Source organism: Parambassis ranga, chromosome 24, assembly GCF_900634625.1.
Source record: "Parambassis ranga chromosome 24, fParRan2.1, whole genome shotgun sequence".
Classification (NCBI taxonomy): Eukaryota; Metazoa; Chordata; class Actinopteri; family Ambassidae; genus Parambassis; species Parambassis ranga.
In genome coordinates, this window is record NC_041043.1 from 15,202,524 (window position 1) to 15,223,005 (window position 20,482).

The window sequence follows — 20,482 nt, forward strand, 5'->3', positions numbered from 1 at the left end:
GGCAAAGGGGCCAAAAAATGAAACCAATATGAATGCATCAAAAAGGTCAGTTCCCTATCTGGCCTCTAGGGGGTGATTTTTAATCAAAAACACAAAAAACACAAACGTACATATTAAAACGTCCTATTAAGAAATAATGACGTTTAGAGGCACATTCAGCAGGAGAAAAAAAAGATGCACATGTAGGCAGCCTGTGATCTATGGTTTGTTATTGTACACACACAGTAATGGGATCCTGCTGCACCCACATCTCAGAAAGCCAAGCTACGAACCATGAAAATAATAATACACACTGACTTCATGGCCACTTGTAAAGAAAAGAGGGGGAAATTCTGTTATTGAAGAAGAAGCAGGAGCCAACGCTGCCTTCATGAAGCTGCCGCTGGTATTCGTTTTTAGAAATGAACCTTGCATGCCTGCCTTTGGATTGTGAAAGGAAGATAAGAAAATGACCTGTGTCCACACTTAAGAACCCAGCTAGCCAATATGTCCAAACACAAAACCTCCTTCCTGTGCACTGTGTAGACCCAGACAGTTACTTTTTAGCTAAACTGAGATAAACTGCTGTCATATTTAGGAAGGTGCTCTGAGTAGAGCTTTCAGAACATATCTGAAATCCGCTGGATGCTTTATATTTTAAAATAACAGTGCAACAAACACTATGGTGGACCAAAGCAAAGGGAAGTTAAGGTCAGTCCTCTGGTGTAAAGCCACTTTGACAAGGGTCAGCGTGGGTCAGATCAGTGACAGCTTCAGGGTGTTGAGGGACGTGCTGGGACAAGTCTGATCTGCACAGCTCCAACCTGCAGGAATTAAAGGACCTGCTGCTACATGTTTGTCTCATTGGACAACATGGCACCTCTACACCTGAACAGACTGGGAGCTGCGATCCAAAGGCTGCTTCTCTCTCTCAAATCAGACAGTAAATATATCACTGACGTGCTGGTTCATTCATAAAACCGTGCAGCTTGTATGAGCATGAGCCCAGTTGCAGATGCACTCCTCAGTTTGGATTAATTTGACTCCGACTTTCTGTCAGTGGAGATAAGCAAAGAATCTCACATTAATTTTCTTAAACGGTAAAACCCATTATTGTGACAAAAAGCCAGCGAGCCTGCTGCCCTCAGCTCTCATCCTCCCATTGTGTGTCAGTGTGAGAGGCTGATTCAGCACCACGGACAGCGGCTGCAGGCCAATGTGGTTCTTCCACAGAAATCATTATTCTCAGCAGCTGCTCACACACACACACACACAGACACAGACACACACACAGCTTCCTCTGCTCAATCCTGCACAATTCACACCGTCTGCACTTTTTTTTCCAAGATGCCAACACGGCCCCACAAATTAATTTGTCGGCCCGGTCATGTTGAAGTCATCAACATCAGGAACGTCACCTTCTTTTTGTTGTCACGTGTGGTTGGAGGTAGGGATGTCCCGATCAGGTTTTTTTGCCCTCGAGTCCGACTCTGAGTCATTTGATTTTGAGTATCTGACGATACTGAGTCCCGATCCGATACTTTCAGGCACTCATTGCAGCAAAACCCGTGTGTGCAGCTCATCAAGGTCTCGAACCCAGGACCTCTCACACCAAATGCAACTGTCATACCCCTACACTACAGGACACAGAGCCACCCTGCATAGAAGGCAGTAACTTTGACAGCCCTAATAAATATATATCCGAGTCCTGATCGGGAGGTAATGTCCGATTCCGATCGAGTCCGAAATCACGTAATCGGGCCCGATTTCCGATCACGTGATCGGATCGGGACATCCCTAGTTGGAGGTGTTAAATAACACTTCACAATGTTTTAGGAGTCTGCCACTTTCAGTTCCCATCAGGGGTGCAACAAATGAAAAAAAACCAACATCTAAATTAGTTTCCATTTAATTTAAAAGTCGATTATCAGAGAGTGACCTCATTTTTGTGCAGCTGAACTAAACATCGTAAGTCACAAGGAGTGGGCCATCTTGCTTCCTATCTCTGTCAGGTTGTGTGTACCAGTGACTGAGGACAAAACATTTCTAAACAGATGCAGTCCATGCAACAAAATCATGTCAGAACAAAGGAGACTGACCAAGGAAGGGAAGGTGGAACAGTTAGCTTCTTAGCTAGCTAGCTGCAACATCCACCCCGTGAGAGCAGCCTCTGCAGCAGGAATATCGGTCCTCAGAGGACAGCAGGCCTCACAGAGACCATGTGGAGAAGCCGACTTCCTTATATTTAAATAAACTGTGACTGATATGTAGCCACATCTAGGTGCATCTTGCCAAAGGTTCTGTGTTAAGTACATTTTAAAAAAATTAGTGCAACTTGTCCTTGGCTAACTGAATTTTGTTAGCCAAAAATTGAATGTTTTTTAATGTGTTTGCTTGTCCTCGTCCTCGTTTTAATTAGGCAAAATTGGATTTCTCATTAATTCATCTGCTGCATTAATAAAAGTCTAATGAGCAGCAAAGTTAGTTTAATAAATGACATGTTTTTTTATTGAAGTATTCATCTTTATTGTCTTTATTGTTAGCAGATGCATTAAACAAGGTCAAGCTAAATTATAGCCACCGATTAATCAGATTAATCATGTGATTTATAATTTGATTAATAGTTTCATTAACAAAAAGCTACCTTGGTGATGAGTCCCAGCCCTAACAACACATGACGTACACTAATTTCCAAGGCCTGGTAATGATGCACCCCAAAAGCCTACAGACTGAAGAGTGTGCACCCCGAGAGGCAAAAGAGACATCAAGGGTTTTGTCATAGGTCGTTGCATCTACAGTGCTCAGCTCAGAGTGCAAAGGAGTGGTTGCTGCCTGATTATAAGCCTGAGTGTGCAGCAGACATCACGGTCACCTCAGTTAAGGTGTTTTTAATCAGCCACGGCAGCATTTCTACACACAGTCAGATCAGAGCAGCAACCTTCAGGATGCATCTGCCTCCAGGATGCGCTGACGTCTCTCCTCTAATGGCTGCGGCAAATGTGACAAAAGTTTGAAATCCCCAAAATCCGCGGCGAGCATGGTGCAATCCATGTAAATGATGCAACGCCAGCCTCCACATATTTTTCCACCCACACGTTAAAGACTGCATAAGTTAGCAGAGTCACAGGTGGGTTCATTATGTGGAGCGTGAAGGTGTCAGCCTCATTAAACAGAAGTCAGATCAGTGGAGTGGAAAATGATCATACCACTGGGACTGGAGGTGTTCTCTGTGCAACATATTTATCAAGGTGGCACGAAAAAGAGAGAGATGTTAGTCTGCTTTAGAGAAAATCTGCATAAATGCTCAGAATAATCTAAATACTGCAGCGCGTCAAGATGAAATCAAAGTCTCTGCTTTTTAACATGTATGCACACATGATATCAACATGTTAGCATATCACACCCAGGTGCAGAGGTGAAGCTACAGCTCACACTTCCACAGGTTTGATTTATAAACTGATGCTTTGATCTACATGCATCATAGTGCAGTGCTGTGAGGGACAGCATGGTGGCGGTGGTGGCATGCTACTTCTCTGTGGACTGGTTCCCTGTCCAGTCTGATGAAGGGTGATGAGGTCTGAGGCAAATTCTTCTGCACCAAATGCATGTAAAGTTATAAAGTCCTCATCATGAGCTCTAAAACTGCAACAATTAGTCAATCAAAGTTTAGAACTCTTGGTCTGAAAACAGGAACATTTTCATTGAATTGTTCATAAAATTCGCCAACAACTAATTTAGTAGTCATCGGATCGTTAGTGATGTCATCGCATGCAGCAGAGCATGACTCTCTGGCTCGTGGTGTAGCGGGATGATTGGAGCTTTGGGTGCAAGAGGCAAGAGGTCTTGGGTTCAAAACTCGGATGAGCCGTTTGTTGTGGGGTAACTGTTTAAAGTTGGTGGTAATGCGCTTCGGGCAGATATGGAGGCGAGTGGACACTCACACTCACTCCCTCCCATTTTTTTAAACCCCGAATTAAAGGGTTCGGCTCAAGATCTTCAGCTTTAGACATTGAAGCAGGGGCAGAGATACCGGGCAGCAGCATGGAGGCGGATGAAGCAACGAAAATAGTTGACTAGTCATTAAGGTAGTCAATGACTAGTCGAAATCATTAGCTGCAGACCTAATTGTCTGTTATACTGACTAAGCATGGCGGTGGTGGTAACATGCTGCTTCTAACAAATGCAGCCAAACACTGAGAGATCTTTGCAAAAAAATCTGCCCCAGATTGAACACCTGAGTTCAAGACTTGAGCTGCACGTCAAACCGAGCACTTCCTTTTTATTTCCCTCAGCTTTTAAATCCTGTTTTTCTCTTTTGGGGAGACTGTGTTATGACGGAGACATGAATAATGACCTCAGTGCACTGTTTATGTATTAATATATCTTAGGTTTATTCAGTAGTAAATTCAAACACAGTGATAAAGTGTGATATGTGTGCTGAAGGAGCAAAAGTGAGGGGACGGCTGTTCTCAGTGCAGGTGAGGAAAGTGAAACAGGAGACTCAGCAGAACAGCTCTGTGTTTCTTTCAGCACTTATAATTGCAGCCTCAGAGATTTTATACAACCCCAGCTTTCCCCAAGAGGAGCAGACGGTCTCCAGGTGCTCCTGTAAATGTTCTCCCCACATGTGAGAGAACAAACTGGCTCACCAGATTTCTCTTTTTTTTCTGCAGGATAATATACTGTATCTTCCTCCCCCCAAGGTCAACAGAGCAACAGCATGAGTCAGAGATATGGCAGCAGATCTGCGCAGATAAAAACATCTAGGTTACATCCCAGCGGATGTTCTGTACTCTGACTAGAAACATATTTCCACCTCTATCTTGTGACAAAAACTCTTGATGTATTGTGTGATTCTGAGGAGGGAGCCTGGTCCTGAGGGGACACAGAAACATTCCCACCTGTTCCTCTGTTCTGAATTCTAACAGGTTGTATAATGTAGTTTCTTTTTTTCACCTCTGAAACTTTTATAGAGTTACAGCCCCCAAAAAAAGACAGCTGAAGACATTATTGTGCTTTTTTGGCACAGAATTTTCCACGTTTCAGATTTCCAGGTGGAGCGTTGTTTTTGAAAAGAGGATTATTTTTTTTAACGTTGAGCACTCAGCAAAGGAATCAGTGCTGAAGGTAAATTAAAAATGCACCACCAGCCTGAAAGTTCTGCAAAATATACTTAAGATGTATGTAAAGATTCAAACTGAACATTTAGAAAAATGCACGAGTCACACAGATTTATGTTGTTTACAGGAAAACAGCGCGATGTATGCGAGTAATAAACAACTGAGAATAAGCAACAATCTTTACATTGAGGTCACTGTATGTGCTGTCTAAGCTTCTTCAAATATCTTCTTTTTCTTCCAAATATTCTAAAACACCTAATGGGAAAAACTGCACCTCCACAAGGAGGCGACCAGGGGGCGCTCTATCCAGATGCACAAACACCTCAACCGGCTCCTCTCAACATGGAGGTGCAGCGACTCTACTCTGTGCTACTCCTGGAGGACTGAGCTCGGTACTCTCCGAGGGAGAGTCTGGCCACCCTGCAGAGGAAAATCATTTCAGCCACTTCTGTCTACAGTCTCATCCTTTCTGTCATTACGCTTGTGGGCATAGATGAGGGCAGAAACAAAGAGACTGACCGGTATATGGCTCAGCTCTCCTCCCTGGCCATCTCCTCCAGGAGGACACCAAAGTGTTTCCAAGCCAGCTGAGAGAGACGCGAGTCTGCCCCAGGGCCTCTGTCCGAGCTAAACATGCCTGGAACACTTCACCAGGGAGTCTACCAGAGGCCATCCTGACCAGATGCCCAAACCACCTGAACTGGCTCTTATCAAAGCATGGGAGCAGTGACCCTACTCCGAGCTCCTCCTGAATGACCAAGCTTCGTATCCTATCTCTGACCTGCTGCTTGTGTCCCTCACACGTTGTCTCTATATGTGAGGGAAGGAAATATAGATCAAGGTGTTGCCTTTTGGCTCAGCTTCGTCCTCACCAAACCAGGAACCATCATGGACTCTCACAGCCACGTCAAATCCTGATCTCCATTGTTTTTTACTGTCTCAAATCAATCAGAGGATTAATGTCAACACAAGACTAGAGCATGCGGCGAGGTATCCAAGCGCTGGGTGTCATGACGCTCAGAGTTTCACATCACCCTGTCCTCTGAGTCTGAGTCACGTCTCCAAAAACCAGCCGTCACAGTCAATTGACAAAACAGGCAAAAAGCCATCTCGACTCAGCAGTGGAATACATTATATATTAATGGGATTTTCCTATTTTAACTGCAGAATATTTCCACTTTTACAGCCTTTGTGGCCTTTGACACATCCTTTATTAAACCCCTTTGAGCATTTAAAAAGCCGACCTGAATGCAGAGCTGGAGGACTGACCTGAGACCGCAATAAACCCGAGAGGACTCCTACCAAAGCTGCAGCGAAGAAAAGTCTGTGCTAGCTCATGAAATGCTTCGTTTAATCACATCCTGTCACAGTCAGAAGCTCTTAATTAAACTGAATGAACTCAACAAGGGACAAAAGAATGTGTCACCAGTGCAATCTGCTGGATTAGAGACAAAGAATCTTGTAATTCCTGTTGGAGAAATGGTGATCATGTCTACAAAAGTCCAATATACTTCTGATTGATGGCAGTTTCAGAAGCACACTGCACTTATTATTGAATTTACATCTAATTATTCTACCTGATTTTATCATCAATCTTTGGCACAGCCTTCCTTTAAAGGAACCACAGAACATTTAAAAGGATCTATTCACTCTGTTTGCTACAGATTAACACATTAATTACCTACTACACGTGTTTGCACCATTCATTGTTGTTATTTAGTGGCTTAAAAGTAGAAGAGGAGACCTTTCTCTCGGAGCTCACCCCGAAGCCACGCCTCCCAATTACATGGACGTGCATCACCTGAAGACGAGCTGCGGTCTGTGACTTCGGCCATCATGCACGTACCTCTCTGGTGCGCGCAGAGAAGGAAGAGAGTGACAACCAGCCAATACTCTACGCAGGGTCCACCCGGAGGATTGGATCAGAATGAAATCTCCTACCCTACTTTTAAGGGTCAAAGGAATGACAAAAACATCTTAAACATGTCAGATGACATCTATCTATGAACTACAACCGCCCTTGAAGAGAGAAGTTGTTTCTCAAGCAGTCTGGTGATGTCACTAACTCCACAAGTACCAAATGGCGCGATATTGTCTGAAATCCCTCCAACAGCAGGCTGGTTTGGCTGGTTTGAGTGACCGGTGTGTTCATGCTCACTTTGCCCATACTTGGATTAACCAGGAGTTAGTTGAATGGATTTCAAACCGTTTCAAACCATCTTTATTCACATCAAATCCACGACTTTGAGCCAGGAGGTGGAACGAAAACTCTCACTGGTGGAGCATATCACTCTTCCAGAATGACTAAGCTGCTACAAAAGACTGTCACCATAATTAAATATGCCTTTAAAACATGTGTGGGTTTTCATCAAAAGGAAAGCAGCGCTGATAACAGGCAGACATCACTAATCTAACGGAAGTCTTTGATTCGCTCTTATCATGTGAATAACTGAGCATCAGCATCAAACAGAAGCCAGTGAGAGAGCACGCATGCCCATGGCAGCGCAGACCTTTGACATCACAGTCCAAAGAAGTTCCTGTTTGTTCTGCAACCGCGTCTCACACACATACACAAAATTCTTTGTCACTTTATTAATGAGTATAAGAGCTCTGCAGGCTGACCTCTGCATTCCACCTTTCATCACACAGTGCCAGCAGACTCCATAGAAAAATGAAAAGCGTGTGAATTAAGGAGGCTGGTTCTGGCTGTTCATTTCTGTAAATGACTGGGCCGCCACTCGTACGGCAGTATTTTATCTCAGCATCAGTTTAAAGAAAACATTCATCTCCACCGGCGACAGAAACCAATAAACCATTAAAACTTTTAAACTGCGTTCAACACTTCTTCTCCGGTGGCGAGCATGTGAAGGCTATTTATAATTGGCTCCAACCTGACTGCATCTTGAAGCTTAATTACAGCGCAAGAAAAGCGATGTAATAGAATATGGCTGCAGGTCATCACATTTAATAGTATGACTCATCATTAACACTTGGCAACAGAGATCGATCGCGCGTAAGTGAAAAGAATACTCGAAAACAAGGCTAAGTGCTCCATCAGATAAAGGGGAGCCATAACTCACAGCGGAGATGGAGGGAGGCTCAGATTACTGCTCATCAGCTTCCACACACACACACACACATACACGCACTCTGAATGCTGACCGTTTTTCAACCTGAGAGAACCATCACAGGACGTTATTCACTCCGACAAACATTTTATCTTCACATTATGTTATCTTGATGCTTCTGTCCACAGACATCATTGGCCAATATCAGCCAGACACATATATATATTAATATCTGTATGTTTACAGAAAATGAGGGTTAGGATCATTAATATGTGGAGTCAGCACATTTTTGATGCTGTCTATGGAGCTACACAGAATGAACTATAATAACCTACTGTTTCATCTGTTTGATCTCCTTTTCGACTTTTTCTCTGACGTGTGAAAGTCAGCTGATGTTTTTAGTCATATTTATGCAACAAGCCCATTTCATGCCAGCTAGCTGCTCGCACTGTTCTCAGCTAACCTCAAGCAGTCCCCTCCATCAGATTCTACGGTGTCCTAATCTGCCCGAAAATCTTTGACACTGAGCAAATGGCTAATAATCCCAAGAGATTAGCTACTAACCGTGAGATATATTGGAAACAAACCCACCTCCTGTGAGGTTACCCAGGTCTGAAGTTACCCAAGTGACCAATACTCCCGATATTTATTATTCAAATTAGTAAATCTACACAAAACTGTCGGGTTTCTGACCGAGCTTAGCTTTTAGCGCTGCAGCTATGAGCGCTTAAACCTGGACATGTGTTTCCCTCATCCTGAAATGTTCATCGTCAACACATCAATGGCTTATTGAGTTTAGCATTAGCTTACAGTGAGAGCATTCTGCAGTCATGGTTTTGTTTTTTGTTTTTTTTCTAGGGAACAGTTATGTGTCAGCCAACAAACCTGGTCCCTGCAGCACTGTGGAGCTTTTAGCATTCTCTGTTCTCCCAGATCCCAGCTTGGGTGTGTGTAAGAGAACACACCCAACACACCCACCTCTGGGTTCTTTTACAAAAACATCTGGCATGCTACCACTGAATAAAGAGCATTTGCAACATAACAAGTTGATAAAGATACCAGAGGCTCCCCTGTAAAATACTCCAGGTCCCTAAAAAACCACTAAATCCTCCGACTAAACCCAAAAAGACGTGACCTCAGTGGCAGCGCTGGCTCAACATCTCCTGACATTTTTCTTTCATCCCTCATAAAACCCACGAGTGAATCCAAACATTCTGAGAAATCCGAGCATGCCCGCTCATAAAGTGCGTTATAGAAGAATAGCATGCTGTTAACTCCGACATTTTCATTTGACAGAATCCTAAAGCGGCTTGTAAAAGTGTGGGAGCAGGTAATTCATAAGTTTATGCCATATAACTCTGGGCCGCTTGCAGTAAATTACTACTTCTGCCTGCTGGACACTTTTGCAACTTCCTTAAATTGTCAAAGCGATCCGTTAACATTCAAAATAGCCCGGGCGACTCGTGCAAAGGCAAGAAGCTGAGGAGAAAAAGTGGGTCCACAAACAGCACGAGTCTGCCAGCGTTGCTAAGTATTTCATGCTTATTGTTTCTGTCCCCGGGCGGTGGCAGATTTTGAATCTTTAAAATGCTCTGTGCACTGATACTTTCAAAGCGCTCCATCCACAGCCCTGCAGGGGATGCAATACGCTGGCAACGACAGGGGTTGCCATGTTAACCCTGAAAGCTCCTCCCCATAAAGGCTCTAATTGATAGCAGCAGAGAATTAAAAGCGGCGCCCTCTGATCACGTGGACGAAGATGCCAGCGGCCCGGAAAAAAAAAAGAAAAAAAGAAAACAACCCACGCCCGGCCGAGTCTTCAAGACGTACGGGTGCTGTGCTGGGACAAATCTGCTCTGAGGAGCCGTAAAAATAACATTTGAAGTTCAGTCCTCAAGGAAACAACTTCTCCACAGCATAAACAAGCTTTTCTTCCATTTGTGTGATACATTAAAGTCAGAAAAGCAGCAGCTGAAGTGAATCTCTGCTCAGCGTGTCATAAAAAAAAACATTCCAGACCAAAAACAAAGAATCCAGAGAGAAAACACTTCCACAGTCTGACCAACCTGCCTCTCATTGACTTCACAGAGCCCGTCACTCTGCTGAAAAGACTCGGGATGAATCAGTCCATTTCTAGAAATATAATTATGAATGATTTTTACATTTAGCTCGGCAGCATTATGTCCTCGAATCTCAATGATGTTTGAGTTTTAAAACCTTTTTTATGGCAGCAGCAGAACTGATGCTGAGAGACAAAGCACTGAACCACAAAGCAGCCAAAGTCTCTGTGTGTGATTCAGACAGCAGGGACAGCAGGGACAGAGGGGACAGCAGGGATAGTGGGGACAGCGGGGACAGAGGGGACAGCAGGGACAGAGGGGACAGCAAGGACAGCAGGGACAGAGGGGACAGCAGGGATAGCAGGGACAGTGGGGACAGAGGGGACAGCAGGGACAGCAGGGATAGCAGGGACAGCAGGGACAGCAAGGACAGCAGGGACAGCAGGGATAGCAGGGACAGTGGGGACAGAGGGGACAGCAGGGACAGCAGGGATAGCAGGGACAGAGGGGACAGCGGGGACAGCAGGGACAGCTCTGTGCCAACACAGGTCTGGATGAAAACGTTCTGTCTTTTAGTCTGTGGTTTTATTTTACCAGATAAGACGCATGATGAGTTCTCTGACAGTATGATGGATTCTGGATTGTCATACAAAATGTATTTTGTAATTAATTATAAAATATTAAAAAATAATCCAATATGGAAACTTAAGACTAATGTCACTTAAAATTATTTAAATATATTTTGTGGAAATCATAAAATAAATACAACATAAAATATAAAATAATATAAATAACATCTATTTAAAAACATAATAAATTTGGACATTATTATAATAAAATAAAATATAAAATAATATGAATAAATTATTAAAAGTTTTCACGTATGGTAATTTAATAATAAAATGTTACTTATTTATACAGCATCAGTATGTAGATTTTTTTCCCACAATCTTTAAAACATTCAAACTTGTTCACAGCTGAGTCCATGAAGACGCCGCCGCTCCTTCACTTGTCCCATCGACTTTTGTTGCTTCTGCCAGAATTTCCTTCCTCACCAGAAACCACAGCGAGGACAAAGGGCCGCAGCCGAGCCTTCGTGTTTTTGCAACAACATTTCTGAGAAGCAGCCGGGAACTTTCTGCAGAGCTCTGAACTCCCAGCAGACACTATCTGAACTTATGTAACGTGTATCTACTGACTCTGCACTCAGCTGATATAAGAGTCCAGACTGAACAAAGCACTTTGTGAAACACTGAGTCTTTACATTTTAAGCATGACTGACCTCCACGGGGAATTCAACCCCTCACCCCCCTGATCCACTGAGCTGCGCGGGCTTATAAACAATTTTCACGGCTCGACAGGAGATCATTTATATTTCTGGGTGCATCTTCCACCTGGATCACAGCGCTGCCTTCGCTCTTTGTGCGGCCGTGTTAATACAACAAGAGGTAAGAGCACAGACACTCAGAGAGAGATGCTGGATTTAATTTGTACAGATTGTTCAACACAAAAGCACAAAATAAATCCAACAAACAAACAGCAGGTTCTGGTTTTTAGTTGATCTCACAGAGCAAAGCATGGTACTAAAGCTAGCCTGAGGTTAGCATTAAAAACAGCAAGATAGGCAAGGTTAGCGTCCATGTGTGGCTCAAAGTTTTCCTCCTTTTGTTCCTCCAGCAGCTGTCTCAGCCCGGTACCAGGCAGCTCTGCACCGCTCTCATGACTCTCATCAGCGGCGGCCAAACTCGCCTACCCTGACTTATGTTTGTGTAAATAAAGAAAGTCCAATAATTCCACCACAAACACGAGTAAAACTCTAAAGTGTGACGTCTAGATTGAGAGGTCAAGCAGATGTGATCAACTGGATGGTTTATATTTATAGTCTGCTTCCTGGTTTAGTGTGGATGCTAATGGTGATGAATAAATAGAGCAAATGAATATTTGTTTACACTAATGGCCCATATGGACGTATTAGCCCGACATACAACATTATGCTACGTTTATGTAGCAGAACATGTGACTGTATTTGCGGGTGTCATCCAAACATGGAACCACCACCACAAAGTCTCTAGCTTCTGCAGCCGTTCACTCCAGAGTCTGAGGTTCAAGTCCCCCTGACACTGCAAGCTGTGTTGTTTTTAACCAGGGATGTCCCGATCAGGTTTTTTTGCCCTTGAGTCTAATTAATCTGTGGAAACACTGTAACATTGACAGGCCTGATACATATATATCCGAGTCCTGATCGGGAGGTAACGTCCAATTCCGATTGAGTTTCCGATCACGTGATCGGATCGGGACATCCCTAGTTTTTACTCCATGTTTAGTTTAGTTTTCGTCTGTGATTATGTCTGCTGGTTAAGGTTAGGCAATAAACGCAGGGTAAGGGGTTAGATTAAGATAAAACACATTTTACAAGGAAAGCCTCTCATGTAGTCGCCATTTTCAGCTGCCATCCCATCAACTCCCCGTCCCAGTGAGCACATAGACATGCAGCAGACACACACACACACATGTTCAGACAGGCTGGTCATCTGTGAACCAACAACAGAAAATCCACTTCCAAGAACGTATCCTACTCATCCAGGGGACGTTTGCTGGTACATGATGCTGTGGATTTACACTTCACCTGTTTATAAAATTCTACTGATTAAATGATGAAGAAATTGTCAGAATAATCTCATAAAAAGCCACAAGAGGGGGAAAAAAAACAAATCCTCTAATTAAATGAATGCCAGGCTCACACCGATGCTGCTGAGGGAATGCACTGAAATTGCATCAAGCATATCTGAGCAACGGAGCCCATATGGCTAATGGATGTGGGTTATGACATTGTTTTGGAAGGCGACGCAACACTCCGTCCTTCAAGATGCTACAGCAACACAGACCTCCACAAATCATGACTGCAGGATGATAGAACACACTCGATCAGACCCAGGAGGGAGCAGCAGCGCCAGGGAGGAGCAGAGGAAGAAGAGGAGGAAGAGGAAGGAGAAGAGGAAGACTTGTGAATAATGATTACAGTCACCTTCATCATACATCACCATTGGTGAGATGATGACTTGGATAAGGGTGTCAGCGCGGAGGTCTGATAAATTCCTGCATCATGCTCAGGTTTCAGTCCCCCTCCTCCTCCTCCTCCTCTTCCTCCTCTTCCTCCTCCCTTTGTGTCTACTTGCTAAGACAGAATTTAATCCCAAACACGTCCCTGTAAATTGGACATAGCAGGTTGACCATCATGACTGTGGAGTGATGACGCAGCACACCGCGAGGCCTCAGGAGCCGGTACCCAAGGTCAGGCTGGTACGGTAGGTGGGTCTTCGCCTGAATACATTGGATGCATTCAATTAGCGCTTCAGCACAGACGAGCGTGAGTGAAATGCAGTAAGTGGCTGCTGTAAAATCAGCCTGATAGACCCACTGCTCTCTATTTTTTTTTTTTCTTTTTCACGGTTTTACTGGAGTTGGCAGCCTCCCGGGCCGAGCCTGGCCGGATAGCTTCATTTGTTACTCTCAGAAGGTCACAGGAGAGTGTTTTCAGGCCCTTCCTCAATGTCCGCTGCTGCTGCCCACAGGACTCATTTAGATGAATAGGGCAATATGCTGTCCTGGCGGCTGCTAGCTGTGTGCCATCATGACCTCTGATAGCTCAAATTAGACCTTCGGGAACACATCTACAGTTATCCCCTGATGAGAGCCATGCTCAAAGAGTGTGATGCATGGGTGTCATTCTGAGGTGACGCAGAAAGTTGTCTTTAGGTGGAGGAGAAACTGGAGGTAAATACGGATGTTTGACAGAGCCATACACAGCCTCAACATGATTCCTGGGGAGGTGAGCGTTCACGGAACGGAGCACGTAGAAAACCAGTTTATCTGCAGCAAAAATCCTTTTATACCTGATGATACTTGTGTTCAAATAAATGATCAATCCTGTTGAAAAATTACCCCAAAAAATCATTTTTTTCACTGGTGTAAATCTTGAATGACGACAAAAACACTATCAATAATTTATCATTGTACAGTACGAGTCCAAAGGTAAGTGGACGCCGTGTGCAGCTTCAGTGCCCTGCTGCTCTGTTCTTAGTATAGTAAAGGTGTGAAATCTGTAGCTGATATTGATTGATTGTCCATGATTAATCAATCAATGTAATCTGATTTTATTTTGTCCTGAAATTGTGCATCACTAACCGTTATAAAAACCATCTTTTGATGCCCTATTGTTGAAACAATGGCCAGAATTGTCCTAAAAAAGCACCACCACTCTGTGCCTACATGTTGCCATAGTTACCAGAGAATTGACACTAACATCACTGCACAGTTCAATCGTAAGATCAGCACATAAACAGGTCCACTACAGACAAGACATGCAAGCTGAAGATGCTCCCGGTGGTTGCATCATTGGTGTGTGAAGTCATGTAATACGAATAATAACACTTCACACTTGTCTCAATCAAAATCTTAGTTAACCCTTCGCTCATCTGCTTCTTTAGTGCAAGTCAAAGACAAAGAGTTTGATCCTTTTCACACCACCACAAGAGGTCACTCATGAGGACGATGTGAGTGTTTGAAAACTCTTCTCCTCAGACCCGAGGAGTGTGTGTGTGTGTGTGTGTGTGTGTGTGTGTGTGTGTGTGTGTGCGCGCGCGCTCTCTGCACCTTTTAATTCAGAGCACTGCTGTGTGTATGTGCAGTGTCGGGACTCTTTCCAGAGCAGATAAGAAGCAGCATCATCCTGTTGGTATTAAACCAAAGCTCATCTCTGCCTTTTCATCTTCATCCTCACAGGCTGCCACAGAGCTTCAGGCGCTTAACTACTAACAAAAGCCCCTATTAGAGAGTTAATGCAGAGTAATGATGACAAGCAGCAGCACTGAAAATAGCACCTGTCGCCTGAGACAATAACAAAATCACCAAAAGACAAGACGGATGGAGCACCCACACAAAAACAAAGAGGGCAAAGAAAACAAGAAGAAGAGAGTCACTGAGCAGTGTCCATGGTTTCTGCAGCAACAATCAGCCAAGGTGCTGACCTCAAGTTTGTGGTGTTAACTGTTTGTGAGGTGCAGCAGTGTGACTGTGGGTTAAAAGGTGATGCTCACAGTGGACATCCAGAGAAATCCATGTTCTTACCTGTTCGGCATCCTCACCGGGACACAGCTGCCGCCTTCCAGCCGGGAGCTCAGGAGAACCAGGCGGGACGCACGCCGCTCCACATCCCCCTCGGAAGCGTGCAGGTTCGGTCGCAGACGGGACACTTGGCGGCAGGTGGAGGTGAGGCGGGCTCCGATTGTTCCTGCTCAGCGTGCACAGTGCGCGCTCAGGCAGCCAGGTGCGCGAAAGGAAAACAGTCAAGAGTGCGACTTCTTCTCCCGGTTTATGGGACTTCCAGAGGAGGCAACCAGGAAGCAGGTCTCAAGTCCACATGTACCGGAGCGCCCTCCTCCAGCCACGCCGAGGGGGAGACGCACGGAGCTGCTGCTGCTGCTGCTGCTGCTGACTGACTGACTGCTGGAGTCTGAACGGGGAGCGGAGCTGGGGCGTGTTCCTGAAGGAGGAGGAGGAGGAAGAGGAGTAGCAGGAGGAGGAGGAGGAGCAGGAGAGTCAGGGAGAGCGGATGCGCAAAGATTCTGTGTGAAGAAGTCAAAAACCGCAGCAGGGAGTCTGACAGCATGGGAGGATCAAACACCAGAGTTTAGAGCTTTGCCTTCTTCTTCTATTCTATTCTATTCTATTCTGTTTCAATTCTAACAGACCGAACTTTAGGCTGGACAGAAACAGTTCCTCTGTGTTCTGTACACATTCCTCAGCAGCTCAGACATTAAGGAAGTGCCAGAAAGTGCAGTTCCTCAAGTGGCCACTTGAGGGTGTCTCTGAAAAGACAGTCAATATACCTCAATGTTAAAATAAACATTTCTTCATGAATTTTGCGTACACTGATTTCACACCTCCAAAAATCTTGTGTTCTTAACATTGCTGGTATGTCGTTGGCCACCGGGGGGCAGTGTTACAACCTGTGATCATATACTTATATTTAACTTATATGCATACGTTTTCACTGTTAAAAGAAACACAGCAGCAGATAAGGAGGTGGTTTTAAGACTCCACATTTATTGTCTACATATGGAACGCCATGCAATGCATTCTGGGTGAATCATGTTGTCATTTAACCATAAACCAAACCATCAAGTAGGCGGCTCCTTATTTGCATAAAGTTTATTCTCAGCAACATTATTCAAATTGTCTGGCGTGACTCGACACCTCACCAAGCTCCAGCCAAAAAAAATATTTTAAAAACAATAAATTTGACCTAAATTAATTTTCCTAAAGGTTTTAAAACATGCACTGTATCACTGCAGTTTGAAATCCAGCCAGCCCAAAAATCTATTTACTGTTTAGTGGAAAGTTGGGGATTGACTCACTTTTGGTGCCACCCTCTAGTGGCCACTGGAGGAACTGCAGCTTTTAAGTAGAGCTTACTTCTGACAGTTTACAGCTTAGTTCTGGGATGAATAAGTGCAATCGGATGCATTTTTGATAAAATGATCAGATTTTCTTCCACATTTGTTCATATTTCCCGAGTTTGAGTGTGTTTTTTTCTGAATGATCTGACCTTTAGTGTGTATGAAGTAGAGACGTGCCTTCAGATCATAAGGTGATCTCCTCTCTGATTGCCTATATCCTCTTTAACTAAGCCGTCAGTCTGACACAGCACGCTGAAGCAGCTCAGTCTGCCTGTGCAGCGGTCCTGCTGGGTGCTGCTAGGGTTGTTTTTTTTTTGTATCACTAAAGCTATTTATGAAGGCTGGTCGTCCTGCGCGCCTGCTTTTGGGCTGCCAGATGGTCCTGTGTAAGAACTTTGAATTATTCAGCCGTTCCGCAGCAGACTGAGGCTGTCATGTGTAAGACTTCTTGGCCGGCCGCTTCCTGAGCCGGGGGAACACCAGCAGATGATGAGACGCTATCAGGTTATGCAACCCCAAATTTCTCTCGAGCACAATTGAGGCCCCGGCTCACAGTGTGCTGCTGCTGCTGCTGCTGCGATGTATTATGTTTTTTTCCTTTCCAGATTGGACTCAGAGTGTTGTATGCTTTCACAGAGAGGGATGAGAAGCATAAATTATTCACCTGATCCAGCTTTTATGTGCGATCGTTGGGCTTACAGCAGCACCGGCACATCTAGAAAACAAGCAGTTAAGCTTTTTAATAGATACACAGTATCTGTTTGTGCCGTTCTCTAATGCGTCATATTAAAGCCAGACTCTGTCAAACACAATTATGGAAAGTTGGACAAGAATGCGTCAAAAGCTATAAACCAAAACATGGTCATAAATTCTCTGAAAGACATCGTGTGGGTCCTTTAATGTGCTACAATTACCATATTGGCCATTAGTGATATTAGAGAGAAGCTTTACTGATGGCAGGGATCACGATTAGAGCCATAATTTAGCAGGATAACTCCTGTCACTTTAACAGAGCCATTGACACTATGAATACACGCCATTACAAAATACTGCTGTATAATATATCACCACATTATGGATGATGTGTGTCGCACTTTCTCCTCATACCTCCCTCATTTGCTTCCAACTGAAACCAGCCTCACTTTGTCAAGGTTGAGTCGAACTGACTGGTCTCATCCTTATTTTTGTTTGCCTTTAAACTGTGTGTGTGTGTGTGTGGGAGGAGGGAGTCTAATCCTTTCAAAACAAGATGAAGAAATCCACTTCACATGTGTGTGTGTGTATACCTGAAAGTGTGTGTGGTGTAATCACCCTGAGAGCGCCCCATTAATCCAGCCGGGGCTTCCCGCTTTGATCTCCGGCTGAGTGGCTCTACAGCGAAGCTCTCCAGCTCACCTCCTCCGCTAAGAACCACTCAAAATTAGCGTGGAGACTTCTTATTATGTGAAATGGGTTAATGGCGCGTCTCCAGTCGAGAGGCCCTCTCGCCTGCATACGCTTAGGACTCGAGGCTCATTTCCAGTAAGTGGTCCGATCTGAGCAGAAGTCCTCGACACAAGAGGGAAACAAGGTAGTTATGTGCTCCACACAACAACCTGTGTGAACAAATGTGACCGTCCTCATGCTGTAATTGCGTACCATTAGGTCATCTTTGCTCACTGCATCAGACTAATGTACAAATATACCATGAGTGTAAGAAGTCTTCTACTATAGAGTCATTTAAGCAACACAACAGATGAAATACTTTTCACTTTTTACCTTCTGGTGTGTTTATGCTACTGTGAATACCCTCCCTTTAACCCTTTCTACCCCAAGCCTCATTTTTAAGGCATCAGCTTGAAAATGGCATGCCCAAAATGAATAGAGTACATCTCAGCAACCACAAGGTGTATTTGAATACCTTTGGTGTCATAATAAAGGGAACACCTGGGAGATTTGCTCAGTTGTGTAAGTATTAGTTTGTATGCCTCTGGCTCTTTGTAAATTAAGATGGCACAAAGCAAAAATGAAAAAAAAAATCTGTTGTGTGTTCGTCTGTTGAAAATGTACACAAATGATGTAGATGAAGCAATCTAGTTATCTCAATCTGTAGCTAAGCTTGTGGACATTATCTCTGCCAAGTTTCATTTAATTCTAATTAAAGGAAACAAAATTAGAGGATTTAGTCCAACCTATGTGTTTTTTTGGCCATGTGCCATGTGCCAATACATCAGAATTTACCCAATAAATACATTTAACTCCATCAAGCCTGAATTTGTCACTAACGGGCAGAGAAAAAAATGATAAATATGTCATCCACACAAGACGACATGTATAATTTTTGGGTCAAAACAGTGGGTCAAAACTGTCTCACTTCTGGGCGCTGCCATGTTGGAAAAAGACACCATCTTAGAACCAAAGTCTGCATAGTAAACATACAAACATGCTGAAAACAACAACAAGCCATAAACCATGTCTGGGAGAGGCAGACAGGGCTTATGACCTATACCAGTGGTCCCCAACCACCGGGCCGGGGACCGGTACCGGTCCGTGGGTCATTTGGTACCGGGCCGCACAGAAAGACTGAGCAAAACATATATTATTCATTATCTGAGTCTGAAAGCTGTTTCATTTATAAATCGATCAGATTCATCCGCCTGTGCCTTTAAGCACCTGCCCAGACGCTTGTCTCGGTCACGGGATACGGCCCCAAAATTAAGCCCACAAGCAGCAAAAATGAATAAAAAACAAACGTCTTTGGAGAGCTTCTTCGGAAAGGGGAAAAGGCCTAACGAGGAGACAGAAGAAGAGGAGCCTACCCCATCAAAGAAAAAGAAACCCGCATTTAAAAGACTATATCAGGAGTCCTATTTAAAATACGGATTTATTGCAACAGGTGATTCTCACACACCAAGTCCGCTCTGAGTGATGTGTGGCGACAGACTCGCAAATGAGGCAACGAAGCCTTCAAAACTGCGAGACCGAGCACCCTGCATTAAAAGACAAGCCATGGAAGAAAACATGAACAAGAACGACTGAAGCAATTAATGACGGCCAAAACAAAATTACGGAGTGGACTGGACATAAGAAACACACTTCGGGTGTCATGTCTCCCATTATCCCTAGATGGGACCGCCTCATTGCTGAGAAAGCTCAAAGGCTCCCACTAATTAAGCATAAGAGTAAGTTGTCTCTTTATGCACTTTTTTTTTCTTTTTTTTTTTTTTTCTGTGCCGGTCCGTGAAAGTATTGTTTTACATGATACCGGTCCGTGGTGCAAAAAAGGTTGGGGACCGCTGACCTATACTGCAGCCAACCACCAGGGGGCATACAGATGTTTCTGCCTTACTTCTGGTAGGCTGTCATGTCGTCCGTCTTTTTGTACAGTCTATTATTGGACATAGGACCATTGACAGTAGAAACTATGGACAGAGCTTCCGTGGCGTCACCCGTTTGTTTCTGAAGAGCCGTTTTGAGGCTCGTGGGAGGCTCCAGGATGCTCTGATGCCATGTTGGAAGCGACAACTGACACTAGAAGGGAACCTATGATTTGAGACCAGAATGGTTTTTTGTACCAGGCTGTAACTATGTTCATTTCTGCTGTGAAGCCAGCCATTTTAACATGGGAGTCCATGGGAAATGACTCACTTCTGGAGCCAGCCCCCAGTGGTTGCAGCATGAACTACAAGTTTTGACACTTCTGCATGGGCTTCAAGTCTGAGCCCCGAAGGTTGCCGTTTGCATAGGACCCAAGGTGTGGTGAGCCGCCTTGCCGCCCCCTGCGGGCTGCATGAATATTTCTGTGGTCCTTGGCTCTC

The 20,482-nt window shown here is 44.3% G+C and overlaps 1 protein-coding gene across 1 annotated transcript in view; it reads right to left on the bottom strand.

Moving 5' to 3' along the window:
* The window catches only part of LOC114428747 (heparan sulfate glucosamine 3-O-sulfotransferase 5), a 55,857-nt gene extending 40,216 nt beyond the window's left edge, over positions 1–15,641 (bottom strand). The window contains exon 1 of the mRNA XM_028397418.1: positions 15,355–15,641. The gene's annotated coding sequence lies outside the window, so the exon portion shown is untranslated. The remainder of the gene's footprint in view (positions 1–15,354) is intronic.
* Positions 15,642–20,482: the final 4,841 nt, after the last annotated feature.